We start from the raw sequence: 16,838 nt of genomic DNA, 5'->3' as shown, positions 1-16,838 counted from the left end.
TGGTTCGATTCCCCGAATGCGCATGACTATTTTGTTTACTTGAAATTTTGTTCCCATTTTAAAAGATTCTTGGTAGCCTTTTCATTTGTAACTCGAAAAGACCTTAACCCCTCGGTTACATAGGGGTTTCATGGCATGGGCTAAGATACTTGCAAGGGAGCGCATCTAGTGTAGTGGTATCATAGTACCCTCCCACGGTATTGACCGGGGTTTGATTCACCCGATGCGCATGACAACTTTGTTTACTCGAAAACATTGTTCTCTGTTTGAGGTTAGTCTAAGATTCTTGGTAGCCTTTTCATTTGTAACTCGAAAAGACCTTAACCCCTCGGTTACATAGGGCTTTCATTACATGGGCTAAGATACTTGCAAGGGAGCGCATCTAGTGTATTAGTATCATAGTACCCTCACACGGTACTGACCGGGGTTCGATTCCCCGGATGCGCATGACCATTTTGTTTACTCGAAAATATTGTTCTCGACAGTGTTTGAGGTTAGCCTAAGATTCCCATTTAAAAAGATTCTTAATTAGCCTTTTCATTTGTTACTCGAAAAGACCTTAACCCCTCGGTTACATAGGGGTTTCATGGCATGGGGTAAGATACTTGCAAGGGAGCGCATCTAGTGTAGTGGTATCATAGTACCCTCCCACGGGACTGGGGTTTGATTCACCGGATGCGGATGACAACTTTGTTAACTCGAAAATATTTTTCTCGACAGTGTTTGAGGTTAGCCTAAGATTCTTGGTAGCCTTTTCATTTGTAAGTCGAAAAGACCTTAACCCCTCGGTTACATAGGGCTTTCATTACATGGGCTAAGATACTTGCAAGGGAGCGCATCTAGTGTAGTGGTATCATAGTACCCTCCTACGGTACTGACCGGGGTTCGATTCCCCAAATGCGCATGACCATATTTTGTTTACTAAAAAATATTGTTCTCTGAGGTTAGCCTAGGACTCCCATTTTAAAAGATTCTTGGTAGCCTTTTCATTTGTAACTCGAAAAGACCTTAACCCCTCGGTTACATAGGGCTTTCATTACATGGGCTAAGATACTTGCAAGGGAGCGCACCCTCCCATGGTAGCCTTTTCATTTGTAACTCGAAAAGACTTTAACCCCTCGGTTACATAGGGCTTTCATTACATGGGCTAAGATACTTGCAAGGGAGCGCATCTAGTGTAGTGGTATCATAGTACCCTCCCATGGTAGCCTTTTCAGTTGTAACTCGAAAAGACCTTAACCCCTCGGTTACATGGGGCTTTCATTACATGAGCTAAGATACTTGCAAGGGAGCGCATCTAGTGTAGTGGTATCATAGTACCCTCCCATGGTAGCCTTTTCAGTTGTAACTCGAAAAGACCTTAACCCCTCGGTTACATAGGGCCAAGGGAGCGCATCTAGTGTAGTGGTATCATAGTACCCTCCCACGGTATTGACCGGGGTTTAATTCATCGGATGCGCATGACCATTTTGTTTACTTGAAATTCTGTTCTCAACAGTGTTTAAGGTTAGCCTAGGATTGATTCCCATTTTAAAAGATTCTTGGTAGTCTTTTCATTTGTAAGTCGAAAAGACCTTAACCCCTCGGTTAGATAGGGCTTCATTAGATGGGCTAATATACTTGTGAGGGAGCGCATCTAGTGTAGTGGTATCATAGTACCCTCCCACGGTACTGACCGGGGTTCGATTCCCCGGATGCGCATGACCATATTTTGTTTACTAAAAAATATTGTTCTCGTGTTTGAGGTTAGCCTAGGACTCCCATTTTAAAACATTCTTGTGGTAGCCTTTTCATTTGTAACTCGAAAAGACCTTAACCCCTCGGTTACATAGGGCTTTCATTACATGGTTTAAGATACTTGCAAGGGAGCGCTCTAGTGTAGTGGTATCATAGTACCCTCCCATCGTAGCCTTTTCAGTTGTAACTCGAAAAGACCTTAACCCCTCGTTTACATAGGGCTTTCATTAGATGGGCTAATATACTTGCGAGGGAGCGCATCTAGTGTAGTGGTATCATAGTACCCTCCTACGGTACTGATCGGGGTTCGATTCCCCGGATGCGCATGACCATTTTGTTTACTAAAAAATATTGTTCTCGACAGTGTTTGAGGTTAGCCTAGGACTCCCATTTTAAAAGATTCTTGGTAGCCTTTTCATTTGTAACTCGAAAAGACCTTAACCCCTCGGTTACATAGGGCTTTCATTACATGGGCTAAGATACTTGCAAGGGAGCGCTCTAGTGTAGTGGTATCATAGTACCCTCCCGTGGTAGCCTTTTCAATTGTAACTCGAAAAGACCTTAACACCTCGGTTACATAGGGCTTTCATTACATGGGCTAAGAAACTTGCAAGGCAGCGCATCTAGTGTAGTGGTATCATAGTACCCTCCCACAGTACTGACCGGGGTTCGATTCCCCGGATGCGCATGACCATATTTTGTTTACTAAAAAATATTGTTCTCGAGTTTGAGGTTAGCCTAGGACTCCCATTTTAAAAGATTCTTGTGGTAGCCTTTTCATTTGTAACTCGAAAAGACCTTAACCCCTCGGTTACATAGGGCTTTCATTACATGGTTTAAGATACTTGCAAGGGAGCGCTCTAGTGTAGTGGTATCATAGTACCCTCCCATGGTAGCCTTTTCAGTTGTAACTCGAAAAGACCTGAACCCCTCGTTTACATAGGGCTTTCATTAGATGGGCTAATATACTTGTGAGGGAGCGCATCTAATGTAGTGGTATCATAGTACCCTCCTACGGTACTGACCGGGGTTCGATTCCCCGGATGCGCATGACCATTTTGTTTACTAAAAAATGCCATTTTGTTTACTAAAAAATATTGTTCTCGTGTTTGAGGTTAGCCTAGGACTCCCAATTTAAAAGATTCTTGTTGTAGCCTATTCATTTGTAACTCGAAAAGACCTTAACCCCACAGTTACATAGGGCTTTCATTACATGGGCTAAGATAATTGCAAGGGAGCGCATCTAGTGTAGTTGTATCATAGTACCCTCCCACGGTACTGACCGGGGTTCGATTCCCCGGATGCGAATGACCATATTTTGTTTACTAAAAAATATTGTTCTCGTGTTTGAGGTTAGCCTAGGACTCCATTTTAAAAGATTCTTGGTAGCCTTTTCATTTGTAACTCGAAAAGACCTTAACCCCTCGTTTACATAGGGCTTTCATTAGATGGGCTAATATACTTGCGAGGGAGCGCATCTAATGTAGTGGTATCATAGTACCCTCCTACGGTACTGACCGGGGTTCGATTCCCCGGATGCGCATGACCATTTTGTATACTAGAAAATATTGTTCTCGTGTTTGAGGTTAGCCTAGGACTCCCATTTTAAAAGATTCTTGGTAGCCTTTTCATTTGTAACTCGAAAAGACCTTAACCCCTCGTTTACATAGGGCTTTCATTAGATGGGCTAATATACTTGCGAGGGAGCGCATCTAGTGTAGTGGTATCATAGTACCCTCCTACGGTACTGACCGCCATTTTGTTTACTAAAAAATATTGTTCTCGACAGTGTTTGAGGTTAGCCTAGGACTCCCATTTTAAAAGATTCTTGGTAGCCTTTTCATTTGTAACTCGAAAAGACCTTAACCCCTCGGTTACATATGGCTTTCATTACATGGGCTAAGATACTTGCAAGGGAGCGCTCTAGTGTAGTGGTATCATAGTACCCTCCCGTGGTAGCCTTTTCAATTGTAACTCGAAAAGACCTTAACCCCACAGTTACATAGGGCTTTCATTAGATGGGCTAAGATAATTGCAAGGGAGCGCATCTAGTGTAGTTGTATCATAGTACCCTCCCACGGTACTGACCGGGGTTCGATTCCCCGGATGCGCATGACCATATTTTGTTTACTAAAAAATATTGTTCTCGTGTTTGAGGTTAGCCTAGGACTCCCATTTTAAAAGATTCTTGTGGTAGCCTTTTCATTTGTAACTCGAAAAGACCTTAACCCCTCGGTTACATAGGGCCTTTTCATTTGTAACTCGAAAAGACCTTAACCCCTCGGTTACATAGGGCTTTCATTACATGGGCTAAGATACTTGCAAGGGAGCGCTCTAGTGTAGTGGTATCATAGTACCCTCCCGTGGTAGCCTTTTCAGTTGTAACTCGAAAAGACCTTAACCCCTCATTTACATAGGGCTTTCATTACATGGGCTAAGATAATTGCAAGGGAGCGCATCTAGTGTAGTTGTATCATAGTACCCTCCCACGGTACTGACCGGGGTTCGATTCCCCGGATGCGCATGACCATATTTTGTTTACTAAAAAATATTGTTCTCGTGTTTGAGGTTAGCCTAGGACTCCCATTTTAAAAGATTCTTGGTAGCCTTTTCATTTGTAACTCGAAAAGACCTTAACCCCTCGTTTACATAGGGCTTTCATTAGATGGGCTAATATACTTGCGAGGGAGCGCATCTAATGTAGTGGTATCATAGTACCCTCCTACGGTACTGACCGGGGTTCGATTCCCCGGATGCGCATGACCATTTTGTATACTAGAAAATATTGTTCTCGTGTTTGAGGTTAGCCTAGGACTCCCATTTTAAAAGATTCTTGGTAGCCTTTTCATTTGTAACTCGAAAAGACCTTAACCCCTCGTTTACATAGGGCTTTCATTAGATGGGCTAATATACTTGCGAGGGAGCGCATCTAGTGTAGTGGTATCATAGTACCCTCCTACGGTACTGACCGCCATTTTGTTTACTAAAAAATATTGTTCTCGACAGTGTTTGAGGTTAGCCTAGGACTCCCATTTTAAAAGATTCTTGGTAGCCTTTTCATTTGTAACTCGAAAAGACCTTAACCCCTCGGTTACATATGGCTTTCATTACATGGGCTAAGATACTTGCAAGGGAGCGCTCTAGTGTAGTGGTATCATAGTACCCTCCCGTGGTAGCCTTTTCAATTGTAACTCGAAAAGACCTTAACCCCACAGTTACATTGGGCTTTCATTACATGGGCTAAGATAATTGCAAGGGAGCGCATCTAGTGTAGTTGTATCATAGTACCCTCCCACGGTACTGACCGGGGTTCGATTCCCCGGATGCGCATGACCATATTTTGTTTACTAAAAAATATTGTTCTCGTGTTTGAGGTTAGCCTAGGACTCCCATTTTAAAAGATTCTTGTGGTAGCCTTTTCATTTGTAACTCGAAAAGACCTTAACCCCTCGGTTACATAGGGCCTTTTCATTTGTAACTCGAAAAGACCTTAACCCCTCGGTTACATAGGGCTTTCATTACATGGGCTAAGATACTTGCAAGGGAGCGCTCTAGTGTAGTGGTATCATAGTACCCTCCCATGGTAGCCTTTTCAGTTGTAACTCGAAAAGACCTTAACCCCTCAGTTACATAGGGCTTTCATTACATGGGCTAAGATAATTGCAAGGCAGCGCATCTAGTGTAGTGGTATCATTGTATCCTCCCATGGTGCTGACCGGGGTTCGATTCCCCGGATGCGCATGACCATATTTTGTTTACTAAAAAATATTGTTCTCATGTTTGAGGTTAGCCTAGGACTCCCATTTTAAAAGATTCTTGTGGTAGCCTTTTCATTTGTAACTCGAAAAGACCTTAACCCCTCGGTTACATAGGGCCTTTTCATTTGTAACTCGAAAAGACCTTAACCCCTCGGTTACATAGGGCTTTCATTACATGGGCTAAGATACTTGCAAGGGAGCGCATCTAGTGTAGTTGTATCATAGTACCCTCCCACGGTACTGACCGGGGTTCGATTCCCCGGATGCGCATGACCATATTCTTTACTTAAAAATATTGTTCTCAACAGTGTTTAAGGTTAGCCTAGGACTCCCATTTTAAAAGATTCTTGGTAGCCTTTTCATTTGTAACTCGAAAAGACCTTAACCCCTCGTTTACATAGGGCTTTCATTAGATGGGCTAATATACTTGCGAGGGAGCGCATCTAGTGTAGTGGTATCATAGTACCCTCCTACGGTACTGACCGCCATTTTGTTTACTAAAAAATATTGTTCTCGACAGTGTTTGAGGTTAGCCTAGGACTCCCATTTTAAAAGATTCTTGGTAGCCTTTTCATTTGTAACTCGAAAAGACCTTAACCCCTCGGTTACATATGGCTTTCATTACATGGGCTAAGATACTTGCAAGGGAGCGCTCTAGTGTAGTGGTATCATAGTACCCTCCCGTGGTAGCCTTTTCAGTTGTAACTCGAAAAGACCTTAACCCCTCAGTTACATAGGGCTTTCATTACATGGGCTAAGATAATTGCAAGGGAGCGCATCTAGTGTAGTTGTATCATAGTACCCTCCCACGGTACTGACCGGGGTTCGATTCCCCGGATGCGCATGACCATATTCTTTACTTAAAAATATTGTTCTCAACAGTGTTTAAGGTTAGCCTAGGACTCCCATTTTAAAAGATTCTTGGTAGCCTTTTCATTTGTAACTCGAAAAGACCTTAACCCCTCGTTTACATAGGGCTTTCATTAGATGGGCTAATATACTTGCGAGGGAGCGCATCTAGTGTAGTGGTATCATAGTACCCTCCTACGGTACTGACCGCCATTTTGTTTACTAAAAAATATTGTTCTCGACAGTGTTTGAGGTTAGCCTAGGACTCCCATTTTAAAAGATTCTTGGTAGCCTTTTCATTTGTAACTCGAAAAGACCTTAACCCCTCGGTTACATATGGCTTTCATTACATGGGCTAAGATACTTGCAAGGGAGCGCTCTAGTGTAGTGGTATCATAGTACCCTCCCGTGGTAGCCTTTTCAATTGTAACTCGAAAAGACCTTAACCCCACAGTTACATTGGGCTTTCATTACATGGGCTAAGATAATTGCAAGGGAGCGCATCTAGTGTAGTTGTATCATAGTACCCTCCCACGGTACTGACCGGGGTTCGATTCCCCGGATGCGCATGACCATATTTTGTTTACTAAAAAATATTGTTCTCGTGTTTGAGGTTAGCCTAGGACTCCCATTTTAAAAGATTCTTGTGGTAGCCTTTTCATTTGTAACTCGAAAAGACCTTAACCCCTCGGTTACATAGGGCCTTTTCATTTGTAACTCGAAAAGACCTTAACCCCTCGGTTACATAGGGCTTTCATTACATGGGCTAAGATACTTGCAAGGGAGCGCTCTAGTGTAGTGGTATCATAGTACCCTCCCATGGTAGCCTTTTCAGTTGTAACTCGAAAAGACCTTAACCCCTCAGTTACATAGGGCTTTCATTACATGGGCTAAGATAATTGCAAGGCAGCGCATCTAGTGTAGTGGTATCATTGTATCCTCCCATGGTACTGACCGGGGTTCGATTCCCCGGATGCGCATGACCATATTTTGTTTACTAAAAAATATTGTTCTCATGTTTGAGGTTAGCCTAGGACTCCCATTTTAAAAGATTCTTGTGGTAGCCTTTTCATTTGTAACTCGAAAAGACCTTAACCCCTCGGTTACATAGGGCCTTTTCATTTGTAACTCGAAAAGACCTTAACCCCTCGGTTACATAGGGCTTTCATTACATGGGCTAAGATACTTGCAAGGGAGCGCTCTAGTGTAGTGGTATCATAGTACCCTCCCGTGGTAGCCTTTTTCAGTTGTAACTCGAAAAGACCTTAACCCCTCAGTTACATAGGGCTTTCATTACATGGGCTAAGATAATTGCAAGGGAGCGCATCTAGTGTAGTTGTATCATAGTACCCTCCCACGGTACTGACCGGGGTTCGATTCCCCGGATGCGCATGACCATATTCTTTACTTAAAAATATTGTTCTCAACAGTGTTTAAGGTTAGCCTAGGATTCCTATTTTAAAAGATTCTTATAAGCCTTTTCATTTGTAACTCGAAAAGACCTTAACACCTCGGTTACATAGGGCTTTCATTACATGGGCTAAGAAACTTGCAAGGCAGTGCATCTAGTGTAGTGGTATCATAGTACCCTCCCACGGTACTGACCGGGGTTCGATTCCCCGGGTGCGCATGACCATATTTTGTTTACTAAAAAATATTGTTCTCGTGTTTGAGGTTAGCCTAGGACTCCCATTTTAAAAGATTCTTGGTAGCCTTTTCATTTGTAACTCGAAAAGACCTTATCCCCTCGGTTACATAGGGCTCCCCTCGGTTACATAGGGCTTTCATTACATGGGCTAAGAAACTTGCAAGGGAGCGCATCTAGTGTAGTGGTATCATAGTACCCTCCCACATTACTGACCGGGGTTCGATTCCCCGGATGCGCATGACCATATTTTGTTTACTAAAAAATATTGTTCTCGTGTTTGAGGTTAGCCTAGGACTCCAATTTTAAAAGATTCTTGGTAGCCTTTTCATTTGTAACTCGAAAAGACCTTAACCCCTCGTTTACATAGGGCTTTCATTAGATGGGCTAATATACTTGCGAGGGAGCGCATCTAGTGTAGTGGTATCATAGTACCCTCCTACGGTACTGACTGAGGTTCGATTCCCTGGATGCGCATGACCATTTTGTTTAATAAAAAATATTGTTCTCGACAGTGTTTGAGGTTAGCCTAGGACTCCCATTTTAAAAGATTCTTGGTAGCCTTTTCAGTTGTAACTCGAAAAGACCTTAACCCCACAGTTACATAGGGCTTTCATTACATGGGCTAAGATAATTGCAAGGGAGCGCATCTAGTGTAGTTGTATCATAGTACCCTCCCACGGTACTGACCGGGGTTCGATTCCCCGGATGCGCATGACCATATTTTGTTTACTAAAAAATATTGTTCTCGTGTTTGAGGTTAGCCTAGGACTCCCATTTTAAAAGATTCTTGTGGTAGCCTTTTCATTTGTAACTCGAAAAGACCTTAACCCCTCGGTTACATAGGGCTTTCATTACATGGGCAAAGATACTTGCAAGGGAGCGCTCTAGTGTAGTGGTATCATAGTACCCTCCCATGGTAGCCTTTTCAGTTGTAACTCGAAAAGACCTTAACCCCACAGTTACATAGGGCTTTCATTACATGGGCTAAGATAATTGCAAGGGAGCGCATCTAGTGTAGTTGTATCATAGTACCCTCCCACGGTACTGACCGGGGTTCGATTCCCCGGATGCGCATGACCATATTTTGTTTACTAAAAAATATTGTTCTCGTGTTTGAGGTTAGCCTAGGACTCCCAATTTAAAAGATTCTTGTGGTAGCCTATTCATTTGTAACTCGAAAAGACCTTAACCCCTCGGTTACATGGGGCTTTCATTACATGGGCTAAGATACTTGCATGGGAGCGCTCTAGTGTAGTGGTATCATAGTACCCTCCCATGGTAACCTTTTCAGTTGTAACTCGAAAAGACCTTAACCCCACAGTTACATAGGGCTTTCATTACATGGGCTAAGATAATTGCAAGGCAGCGCATCAAGTGTAGTGGTATCATAGTATCCTCCCATGGTACTGACTGGGGTTCGATTCCCCGATGCGCATGACCATATTTTGTTTACTAAAAAATATTGTTCTCGTGTTTGAGGTTAGCCTAGGACTCCCATTTTAAAAGATTCTTGTGGTAGCCTTTTCAGTTGTAACTCGAAAAGACCTTAACCCCTCAGTTACATAGGGCTTTCATTACATGGGCTAAGATAATTGCAAGGCAGCGCATCTAGTGTAGTGGTATCAAAATATCCTCCCATGGTACTGACCGGGGTTCGATTCCCCGGATCCGCATGACCATATTTTGTTTACTAAAAAATATTGTTCTCGTGTTTGAGGTTAGCCTAGGACTCCCATTTTAAAAGATTCTTGTTAGCCTTTTCATTTGTAAATCGAAAAGACCTTAACCCCTCGGTTACATAGGGCTTTCATTACATGGGCTAAGATAACTGCAAGGGAGTGCATCTAGTGTAGTGGTATCATAGTACCCTCCCACGGTACTGACCGGTGTTCGATTCCTCGGATGCGCATGACCATTTTCTTTACTTAAAAATATTGTTCTCAACAATGTTTAAGGTTAGCCTAGGATTCCCATTTTAAAAGATTCTTGTTAGCCTTTTCATTTGTAACTCGAAAAGACCTTAACACCTCGGTTACATAGGGCTTTCATTACATGGGCTAAGAAACTTGCAAGGCAGCGCATCTAGTGTAGTGGTATCATAGTACCCTCCCACGGTACTGACCGGGGTTCGATTCCCCGAATGCGCAAGACCATATTTTGTTTACTAAAAAATATTGTTCTCGTGTTTGAGGTTAGCCTAGGACTCCCATTTTAAAAGATTCTTGGTAGCCTTTTCATTTGTAACTCGAAAAGACCTTAACCCCTCGGTTACATAGGGCTTTCATTACATGGGCTAAGAAACTTGTAAGGGAGCGCATCTAGTGTAGTGGTATCATAGTACCCTCCCACATTACTGACCGGGGTTCGATTCCCCGGATGCAAATGACCATATTTTGTTTACTAAAAAATATTGTTCTCGTGGTTGAGGTTAGCCTAGGACTCCCATTTTAAAAGATTCTTGGCAGCCTTTTCATTTGTAACTCGAAAAGACCTTAACCCCTCGGTTACATAGGGCTTTCATTAGATGGGCTAATATACTTGCGAGGGAGCGCATCTAGTGTAGTGGTATCATAGTACCCTCCTACGGTACTGACCGGGGTTCGATTCCCCGGATGCGCATGACCATTTTGTTTACTAAAAAATATTGTTCTCGACAGTGTTTGAGGTTAGCCTAGGACTCCAATTTTAAAAGATTCTTGGTAGCCTTTTCATTTGTAAGTCGAAAAGACCTTAACCCCTCGGTTACATAGGGCTTCATTAGATGGGCTAATATACTTGCGAGGGAGCGCATCTAGTGTAGTGGTATTATAGTACCCTCCCACGGTACTGACCGGGGTTCGATAACCCGGATGCGCATGATCATTTGGTATACTAGAAAATATTGTTCTCAACAGTGTTTAAGGTTAGCCTAGGATTCCCATTTTAAAAGATTCTTGTTAGCCTTTTCATTTGTAACTCGAAAAGACCTTAACCCCTCGGTTACATAGGGCTTTCAATACATGGGCTAAGATACTTGCAAGGGAGCGCTCTAGTGTAGTGGTATCATAGTACCCTCCCATGGTAGCCTTTTCAGTTGTAACTCGAAAAGACCTTAACCCCTCAGTTACATAGGGCTTTCATTACATGGGCTAAGATAATTGCAAGGGAGCGCATCTAGTGTAGTGGTATCATAGTACCCTCCCACGATACTGACCGGGGTTCGATTCCCCGGATGCGCATGACCATTTTGTTTACTAGAAAATATTGTTCTCAACAATGTTTAAGGTTAGCCTAGGATTCCCATTTTAAAAGATTCTTGTTAGCCTTTTCATTTGTAACTCGAGAAGACCTTAACCCCTCGGTTACATAGGGCTTTTATTACATGGGCTAAGATAATTGCAATGGAGCGCATCTAGTGTAGTGGTATCATAGTACCCTCCCACGGTACTGACCGGGGTTCGATTCCCCGGATGCGCATGACCATTTTCTTTACTTAAAAATATTGTTCTCAACAGTGTTTAAGGTTAGCCTAGGACTCCCATTTTAAATGATTCTTGGTAGCCTTTTCATTTGTAAGTCGAAAAGACCTTAACCCCTCGGTTACATAGGGCTTTCATTACATGGGCTAAGAAACTTGCGAGGGAGCGCATCTAGTGTAGTGGTATCATAGTACCCTCCCACGGTACTGACCGGGGTTCGATTCCCCGAATGCGCATGACCATATTTTGTTTACTAAAAAATATTGTTCTCGTGTTTGAGGTTAGCCTAGGACTCCCACTTTAAAAGATTCTTGGTAGCCTTTTCATTTGTAACTCGAAAAGACCTTAACCCCTCGTTTACATAGGGCTTTCATTAGATGGGCTAATATACTTGAGAGGGAGCGCATCTAGTGTACCGGTATCATAGTACCCTCTTACGGTACTGACCGGGGTTCGATTCCCCGGATGCGCATGACCATTTTGTTTACTAAAAAATATTGTTCTCGACAGTGTTTGAGGTTAGCCTAGGACTCCCATTTTAAAAGATTCTTGGTAGCCTTTTCATTTGTAACTCGAAAAGACCTTAACCCCTCGGTTACATAGGGCTTTCATTACATGGGCTAAGATACTTGCAAGGGAGCGCTCTAGTGTAGTGGTATCATAGTACCCTCCCGTGGTAGCCTTTTCAGTTGTAACTCGAAAAGACCTTAACCCCTCAGTTACATAGGGCTTTCATTACATGGGATAAGATAATTGCAAGGGAGCGCATCTAGTGTAGTTGTATCATAGTACCCTCCCACGGTACTGACCGGGGTTCGATTCCCCGGATGCGCATGACCATTTTCTTTACTTAAAAATATTGTTCTCAACAGTGTTTAAGGTTAGCCTAGGATTCCCATTTTAAAAGATTCTTGTTAGCCTTTTCATTTGTAACTCGAAAAGACCTTAACACCTCGGTTACATAGGGCTTTCATTACATGGGCTAAGAAACTTGCAAGGCAGCGCATCTAGTGTAGTGGTATCATAGTACCCTCCCACGGTACTGACCGGGGTTCGATTCCCCGGATGCGCATGACCATATTTTGTTTACTAAAAAATATTGTTCTTGTGTTTGAGGTTAGCCTAGGACTCCCATTTTAAAAGATTCTTGGTAGCCTTTTCATTTGTAACTCGAAAAGACCTTAACCCCTCGGTTACATAGGGCTTTCATTACATGGGCTAAGAAACTTGCAAGGGAGCGCATCTAGTGTAGTGGTATCAGAGTACCCTCCCACATTACTGACCGGGGTTCGATTCCCCGGATGCGCATGACCATATTTTGTTTACTAAAAAATATTGTTCTCGTGGTTGAGGTTAGCCTAGGACTCCCATTTTAAAAGATTCTTGGTAGCCTTTTCATTTGTAACTCGAAAAGACCTTAACCCCTCGTTTACATAGGGCTTTCATTAGATGGGCTAATATACTTGCGAGGGAGCGCATCTAGTGTAGTGGTATCATAGTACCCTCCTACGGTACTGACCGGGGTTCGATTCCCCGGATGCGCATGACCATTTTGTTTACTAAAAAATATTGTTCTCGACAGTGTTTGAGGTTAGCCTAGGACTCCCATTTTAAAAGATTCTTGGTAGTCTTTTCATTTGTAACTCGAAAAGACCTTAACCCCTCGGTTACATAGGGCTTTCATTACATGGGCTAAGATACTTGCAAGGGAGCGCTCTATTGTAGTGGTATCATAGTACCCTCCCGTGGTAGCCTTTTCAGTTGTAACTCGAAAAGACCTTAACCCCACAGTTACATAGGGCTTTCATTACATGGGCTAAGATAATTGCAAGGGAGCGCATCTAGTGTAGTTGTATCATAGTACCCTCCCACGGTACTGACCGGGGTTCGATTCCCCGGATGCGCATGACCATATTTTGTTTACTAAAAAATATTGTTCTCGTGTTTGAGGTTAGCCTAGGACTCCCATTTTAAAAGATTCTTGTGGTAGCCTTTTCATTTGTAACTCGAAAAGACCTTAACCCCTCGGTTACATAGGGCTTTCATTACATGGGCTAAGATAATTGCAAGGGAGCGCATCTAGTGTAGTTGTATCATAGTACCCTCCCACGGTACTGACCGGGGTTCGATTCCCCGGATGCGCATGACCATTTTCTTTACTTAAAAATATTGTTCTCAACAGTGTTTAAGGTTAGCCTAGGATTCCCATTTTAAAAGATTCTTGTTAGCCTTTTCATTTGTAACTCGAAAAGACCTTAACACCTCGGTTACATAGGGCTTTCATTACATGGGCTAAGAAACTTGCAAGGCAGCGCATCTAGTGTAGTGGTATCATAGTACCCTCCCACGGTACTGACCGGGGTTCGATTCCCCGGATGCGCATGACCATATTTTGTTTACTAAAAAATATTGTTCTCGTGGTTGAGGTTAGCCTAGGACTCCCATTTTAAAAGATTCTTGGTAGCCTTTTCATTTGTAACTCGAAAAGACCTTAACCCCTCGGTTACATAGGGCTTTCATTACATGGGCTAAGATAATTGCAAGGGAGCGCATCTAGTGTAGTTGTATCATAGTACCCTCCCACGGTACTGACCGGGGTTCGATTCCCCGGATGCGCATGACCATTTTCTTTACTTAAAAATATTGTTCTCAACAGTGTTTAAGGTTAGCCTAGGATTCCCATTTTAAAAGATTCTTGTTAGCCTTTTCATTTGTAACTCGAAAAGACCTTAACACCCGGTTACATAGGGCTTTCATTACATGGGCTAAGAAACTTGCAAGGCAGCGCATCTAGTGTAGTGGTATCATAGTACCCTCCCACGGTACTGATCGGGGTTCGATTCCCCGGATGCGCATGACCATATTTTGTTTACTAAAAAATATTGTTCTCGTGTTTGAGGTTAGCCTAGGACTCCCATTTTAAAAGATTCTTGGTAGCCTTTTCATTTGTAACTCGAAAAGACCTTAACCCCTCGGTTACATAGGGCTTTCATTACATGGGCTAAGATAATTGCAAGGGAGCGCATCTAGTGTAGTGGTATCATAGTACCCTCCCACGGTACTGACCGGGGTTCGATTCCCCGGATGCGCATGACCACATTTTGTTTACTAAAAAATATTTTTCTCGACAGTGTTTGAGGTTAGCCTAGGACTCCCATTTTAAAAGATTCTTGGTAGCCTTTTCATTTGTAACTCGAAAAGACCTTAACCCCTCGGTTACATAGGGCTTTCATTACATGGGCTAAGATAATTGCAAGGGAGCGCATCTAGTGTAGTTGTATCATAGTACCCTCCCACGGTACTGACCGGGGTTCGATTCCCCGGATGCGCATGACCATTTTCTTTACTTAAAAATATTGTTCTCAACAGTGTTTAAGGTTAGCCTAGGATTCCCATTTTAAAAGATTCTTGTTAGCCTTTTCATTTGTAACTCGAAAAGACCTTAACACCTCGGTTACATAGGGCTTTCATTACATGGGCTAAGAAACTTGCAAGGCAGCGCATCTAGTGTAGTGGTATCATAGTACCCTCCCACGGTACTGACCGGGGTTCGATTCCCCGGATGCGCATGACCATATTTTGTTTACTAAAAAATATTGTTCTCGTGTTTAAGGTTAGCCTAGGACTCCCATTTTAAAAGATTCTTGGTAGCCTTTTCATTTGTAACTCGAAAAGACCTTAACCCCTCGGTTACATAGGGCTTTCATTACATGGGCTAAGATAATTGCAAGGGAGCGCATCTAGTGTAGTGGTATCATAGTACCCTCCCACGGTACTGACCGGGGTTCGATTCCCCGGATGCGCATGACCACATTTTGTTTACTAAAAAATATTTTTCTCGACAGTGTTTGAGGTTAGCCTAGGACTCCCATTTTAAAAGATTCTTGGTAGCCTTTTCATTTGTAACTCGAAAAGACCTTAACCCCTCGGTTACATAGGGCTTTCATTACATGGGCTAAGATAATTGCAAGGGAGTGCATCTAGTGTAGTTGTATCAGAGTACCCTCCCACATTACTGACCGGGGTTCGATTCCCCGGATGCGCATGACCATATTTTGTTTACTAAAAAATATTGTTCTCGTGGTTGAGGTTAGCCTAGGACTCCCATTTTAAAAGATTCTTGGTAGCCTTTTCATTTGTAACTCGAAAAGACCTTAACCCCTCATTTACATAGGGCTTTCATTAGATGGGCTAATATACTTGCGAGGGAGCGCATCTAGTGTAGTGGTATCATTGTACCCTCCTACGGTACTGACCGGGGTTCGATTCCCCGGATGCGCATGACCATTTTGTTTACTAAAAAATATTGTTCTCGACAGTGTTTGAGGTTAGCCTAGGACTCCCATTTTAAAAGATTCTTGGTAGCCTTTTCATTTGTAACTCGAAAAGACCTTAACCCCTCGGTTACATAGGGCTTTCATTACATGGGCTAAGATACTTGCAAGGGAGCGCTCTAGTGTAGTGGTATCATAGTACCCTCCCGTGGTAGCCTTTTCAGTTGTAACTCGAAAAGACCTTAACCCCACAGTTACATAGGGCTTTCATTACATGGGCTAAGATAATTGCAAGGGAGCGCATCTAGTGTAGTTGTATCATAGTACCCTCCCACGGTACTGACCGGGGTTCGATTCCCCGGATGCGCATGACCATATTTTGTTTACTAAAAAATATTGTTCTCGTGTTTGAGGTTAGCCTAGGACTCCCATTTTAAAAGATTCTTGTGGTAGCCTTTTCATTTGTAACTCGAAAAGACCTTAACCCCTCGGTTACATAGGGCTTTCATTACATGGGCTAAGATAATTGCAAGGGAGCGCATCTAGTGTAGTTGTATCATAGTACCCTCCCACGGTACTGACCGGGGTTCGATTCCCCGGATGCGCATGACCATTTTCTTTACTTAAAAATATTGTTCTCAACAGTGTTTAAGGTTAGCCTAGGATTCCCATTTTAAAAGATTCTTGTTAGCCTTTTCATTTGTAACTCAAAAAGACCTTAACCCCTCGGTTACATAGGGCTTTCATTACATGGGCTAAGATACTTGCAAGGGAGCGCATCTAGTGTAGTGGTATCATAGTACCCTCCCACGATACTGACCGGGGTTCGATTCCCCGGATGCGCATGACCATTTTGTTTACTCGAAAATATTGTTCTCACTAGTGTTTAAGGTTAGCCTATGATTCCGATTTAAAAAGTTTCTTGGTAGCCTTTTCATTTGTAACTCGAAAAGGTCTTAACCCCTCGGTTACATAGGGCTTTCATTCCATGGGCTAAGATACTTGCAAGGGAGCGCATCTAGTGTAGTGGTATCATAGTACCCTCCCACGGTACTGATCGGGGTTCGATTCCCCGGATGCGCAAGACCATTTTCTTTACTTTAAAATATTGTTC

At 42.9% G+C, this 16,838-nt stretch overlaps 40 non-coding genes across 40 annotated transcripts; all 40 read left to right on the top strand.

Moving 5' to 3' along the window:
* The first annotated feature begins 1,630 nt into the window (after positions 1-1,630).
* Positions 1,631-1,701, top strand: TRNAG-CCC (transfer RNA glycine (anticodon CCC)). The gene has a single exon. It is a non-coding gene; the product is annotated as a tRNA-Gly (tRNA).
* Positions 1,702-1,992: 291 nt separating this feature from the next.
* On the top strand, positions 1,993-2,063 carry TRNAR-CCU (transfer RNA arginine (anticodon CCU)). The gene has a single exon. It is a non-coding gene; the product is annotated as a tRNA-Arg (tRNA).
* Positions 2,064-2,354: 291 nt separating this feature from the next.
* Positions 2,355-2,425, top strand: TRNAG-CCC (transfer RNA glycine (anticodon CCC)). Its single transcript has one exon. It is a non-coding gene; the product is annotated as a tRNA-Gly (tRNA).
* Positions 2,426-2,716: 291 nt separating this feature from the next.
* Positions 2,717-2,787, top strand: TRNAR-CCU (transfer RNA arginine (anticodon CCU)). Its single transcript has one exon. It is a non-coding gene; the product is annotated as a tRNA-Arg (tRNA).
* Positions 2,788-3,209: 422 nt separating this feature from the next.
* Positions 3,210-3,280, top strand: TRNAR-CCU (transfer RNA arginine (anticodon CCU)). The gene has a single exon. It is a non-coding gene; the product is annotated as a tRNA-Arg (tRNA).
* A 499-nt stretch (positions 3,281-3,779) lies between these two features.
* TRNAG-CCC (transfer RNA glycine (anticodon CCC)) lies at positions 3,780-3,850 on the top strand. Its single transcript has one exon. It is a non-coding gene; the product is annotated as a tRNA-Gly (tRNA).
* Positions 3,851-4,190: 340 nt separating this feature from the next.
* On the top strand, positions 4,191-4,261 carry TRNAG-CCC (transfer RNA glycine (anticodon CCC)). The gene has a single exon. It is a non-coding gene; the product is annotated as a tRNA-Gly (tRNA).
* A 165-nt stretch (positions 4,262-4,426) lies between these two features.
* Positions 4,427-4,497, top strand: TRNAR-CCU (transfer RNA arginine (anticodon CCU)). Its single transcript has one exon. It is a non-coding gene; the product is annotated as a tRNA-Arg (tRNA).
* Positions 4,498-4,996: 499 nt separating this feature from the next.
* TRNAG-CCC (transfer RNA glycine (anticodon CCC)) lies at positions 4,997-5,067 on the top strand. The gene has a single exon. It is a non-coding gene; the product is annotated as a tRNA-Gly (tRNA).
* Positions 5,068-5,407: 340 nt separating this feature from the next.
* Positions 5,408-5,478, top strand: TRNAG-CCC (transfer RNA glycine (anticodon CCC)). The gene has a single exon. It is a non-coding gene; the product is annotated as a tRNA-Gly (tRNA).
* Positions 5,479-5,694: 216 nt separating this feature from the next.
* Positions 5,695-5,765, top strand: TRNAG-CCC (transfer RNA glycine (anticodon CCC)). Its single transcript has one exon. It is a non-coding gene; the product is annotated as a tRNA-Gly (tRNA).
* Positions 5,766-6,268: 503 nt separating this feature from the next.
* Positions 6,269-6,339, top strand: TRNAG-CCC (transfer RNA glycine (anticodon CCC)). Its single transcript has one exon. It is a non-coding gene; the product is annotated as a tRNA-Gly (tRNA).
* A 503-nt stretch (positions 6,340-6,842) lies between these two features.
* Positions 6,843-6,913, top strand: TRNAG-CCC (transfer RNA glycine (anticodon CCC)). Its single transcript has one exon. It is a non-coding gene; the product is annotated as a tRNA-Gly (tRNA).
* A 340-nt stretch (positions 6,914-7,253) lies between these two features.
* Positions 7,254-7,324, top strand: TRNAG-CCC (transfer RNA glycine (anticodon CCC)). The gene has a single exon. It is a non-coding gene; the product is annotated as a tRNA-Gly (tRNA).
* A 341-nt stretch (positions 7,325-7,665) lies between these two features.
* TRNAG-CCC (transfer RNA glycine (anticodon CCC)) lies at positions 7,666-7,736 on the top strand. Its single transcript has one exon. It is a non-coding gene; the product is annotated as a tRNA-Gly (tRNA).
* A 167-nt stretch (positions 7,737-7,903) lies between these two features.
* Positions 7,904-7,974, top strand: TRNAG-CCC (transfer RNA glycine (anticodon CCC)). Its single transcript has one exon. It is a non-coding gene; the product is annotated as a tRNA-Gly (tRNA).
* A 659-nt stretch (positions 7,975-8,633) lies between these two features.
* TRNAG-CCC (transfer RNA glycine (anticodon CCC)) lies at positions 8,634-8,704 on the top strand. Its single transcript has one exon. It is a non-coding gene; the product is annotated as a tRNA-Gly (tRNA).
* A 291-nt stretch (positions 8,705-8,995) lies between these two features.
* Positions 8,996-9,066, top strand: TRNAG-CCC (transfer RNA glycine (anticodon CCC)). Its single transcript has one exon. It is a non-coding gene; the product is annotated as a tRNA-Gly (tRNA).
* A 1,002-nt stretch (positions 9,067-10,068) lies between these two features.
* Positions 10,069-10,139, top strand: TRNAG-CCC (transfer RNA glycine (anticodon CCC)). The gene has a single exon. It is a non-coding gene; the product is annotated as a tRNA-Gly (tRNA).
* Positions 10,140-10,540: 401 nt separating this feature from the next.
* Positions 10,541-10,611, top strand: TRNAR-CCU (transfer RNA arginine (anticodon CCU)). Its single transcript has one exon. It is a non-coding gene; the product is annotated as a tRNA-Arg (tRNA).
* Positions 10,612-11,139: 528 nt separating this feature from the next.
* On the top strand, positions 11,140-11,210 carry TRNAG-CCC (transfer RNA glycine (anticodon CCC)). The gene has a single exon. It is a non-coding gene; the product is annotated as a tRNA-Gly (tRNA).
* Positions 11,211-11,377: 167 nt separating this feature from the next.
* Positions 11,378-11,448, top strand: TRNAG-CCC (transfer RNA glycine (anticodon CCC)). The gene has a single exon. It is a non-coding gene; the product is annotated as a tRNA-Gly (tRNA).
* A 167-nt stretch (positions 11,449-11,615) lies between these two features.
* TRNAG-CCC (transfer RNA glycine (anticodon CCC)) lies at positions 11,616-11,686 on the top strand. Its single transcript has one exon. It is a non-coding gene; the product is annotated as a tRNA-Gly (tRNA).
* A 527-nt stretch (positions 11,687-12,213) lies between these two features.
* TRNAG-CCC (transfer RNA glycine (anticodon CCC)) lies at positions 12,214-12,284 on the top strand. Its single transcript has one exon. It is a non-coding gene; the product is annotated as a tRNA-Gly (tRNA).
* Positions 12,285-12,451: 167 nt separating this feature from the next.
* Positions 12,452-12,522, top strand: TRNAG-CCC (transfer RNA glycine (anticodon CCC)). The gene has a single exon. It is a non-coding gene; the product is annotated as a tRNA-Gly (tRNA).
* Positions 12,523-12,923: 401 nt separating this feature from the next.
* Positions 12,924-12,994, top strand: TRNAR-CCU (transfer RNA arginine (anticodon CCU)). The gene has a single exon. It is a non-coding gene; the product is annotated as a tRNA-Arg (tRNA).
* A 291-nt stretch (positions 12,995-13,285) lies between these two features.
* Positions 13,286-13,356, top strand: TRNAG-CCC (transfer RNA glycine (anticodon CCC)). Its single transcript has one exon. It is a non-coding gene; the product is annotated as a tRNA-Gly (tRNA).
* Positions 13,357-13,523: 167 nt separating this feature from the next.
* Positions 13,524-13,594, top strand: TRNAG-CCC (transfer RNA glycine (anticodon CCC)). The gene has a single exon. It is a non-coding gene; the product is annotated as a tRNA-Gly (tRNA).
* Positions 13,595-13,761: 167 nt separating this feature from the next.
* TRNAG-CCC (transfer RNA glycine (anticodon CCC)) lies at positions 13,762-13,832 on the top strand. The gene has a single exon. It is a non-coding gene; the product is annotated as a tRNA-Gly (tRNA).
* A 165-nt stretch (positions 13,833-13,997) lies between these two features.
* On the top strand, positions 13,998-14,068 carry TRNAG-CCC (transfer RNA glycine (anticodon CCC)). Its single transcript has one exon. It is a non-coding gene; the product is annotated as a tRNA-Gly (tRNA).
* Positions 14,069-14,234: 166 nt separating this feature from the next.
* Positions 14,235-14,305, top strand: TRNAG-CCC (transfer RNA glycine (anticodon CCC)). The gene has a single exon. It is a non-coding gene; the product is annotated as a tRNA-Gly (tRNA).
* A 165-nt stretch (positions 14,306-14,470) lies between these two features.
* Positions 14,471-14,541, top strand: TRNAG-CCC (transfer RNA glycine (anticodon CCC)). Its single transcript has one exon. It is a non-coding gene; the product is annotated as a tRNA-Gly (tRNA).
* Positions 14,542-14,710: 169 nt separating this feature from the next.
* TRNAG-CCC (transfer RNA glycine (anticodon CCC)) lies at positions 14,711-14,781 on the top strand. The gene has a single exon. It is a non-coding gene; the product is annotated as a tRNA-Gly (tRNA).
* A 167-nt stretch (positions 14,782-14,948) lies between these two features.
* Positions 14,949-15,019, top strand: TRNAG-CCC (transfer RNA glycine (anticodon CCC)). Its single transcript has one exon. It is a non-coding gene; the product is annotated as a tRNA-Gly (tRNA).
* Positions 15,020-15,184: 165 nt separating this feature from the next.
* Positions 15,185-15,255, top strand: TRNAG-CCC (transfer RNA glycine (anticodon CCC)). The gene has a single exon. It is a non-coding gene; the product is annotated as a tRNA-Gly (tRNA).
* Positions 15,256-15,660: 405 nt separating this feature from the next.
* TRNAR-CCU (transfer RNA arginine (anticodon CCU)) lies at positions 15,661-15,731 on the top strand. Its single transcript has one exon. It is a non-coding gene; the product is annotated as a tRNA-Arg (tRNA).
* Positions 15,732-16,022: 291 nt separating this feature from the next.
* On the top strand, positions 16,023-16,093 carry TRNAG-CCC (transfer RNA glycine (anticodon CCC)). The gene has a single exon. It is a non-coding gene; the product is annotated as a tRNA-Gly (tRNA).
* A 167-nt stretch (positions 16,094-16,260) lies between these two features.
* TRNAG-CCC (transfer RNA glycine (anticodon CCC)) lies at positions 16,261-16,331 on the top strand. Its single transcript has one exon. It is a non-coding gene; the product is annotated as a tRNA-Gly (tRNA).
* A 167-nt stretch (positions 16,332-16,498) lies between these two features.
* TRNAG-CCC (transfer RNA glycine (anticodon CCC)) lies at positions 16,499-16,569 on the top strand. Its single transcript has one exon. It is a non-coding gene; the product is annotated as a tRNA-Gly (tRNA).
* A 167-nt stretch (positions 16,570-16,736) lies between these two features.
* Positions 16,737-16,807, top strand: TRNAG-CCC (transfer RNA glycine (anticodon CCC)). Its single transcript has one exon. It is a non-coding gene; the product is annotated as a tRNA-Gly (tRNA).
* The last annotated feature ends 31 nt before the right edge of the window (positions 16,808-16,838 follow it).

Source organism: Cucurbita pepo, chromosome 18 (assembly GCF_057944985.1).
Source record: "Cucurbita pepo subsp. pepo isolate OVF chromosome 18, ASM5794498v1, whole genome shotgun sequence".
Classification (NCBI taxonomy): Eukaryota; Viridiplantae; Streptophyta; class Magnoliopsida; order Cucurbitales; family Cucurbitaceae; genus Cucurbita; species Cucurbita pepo.
This window is presented reverse-complemented; position numbering and strand designations above follow the sequence as displayed.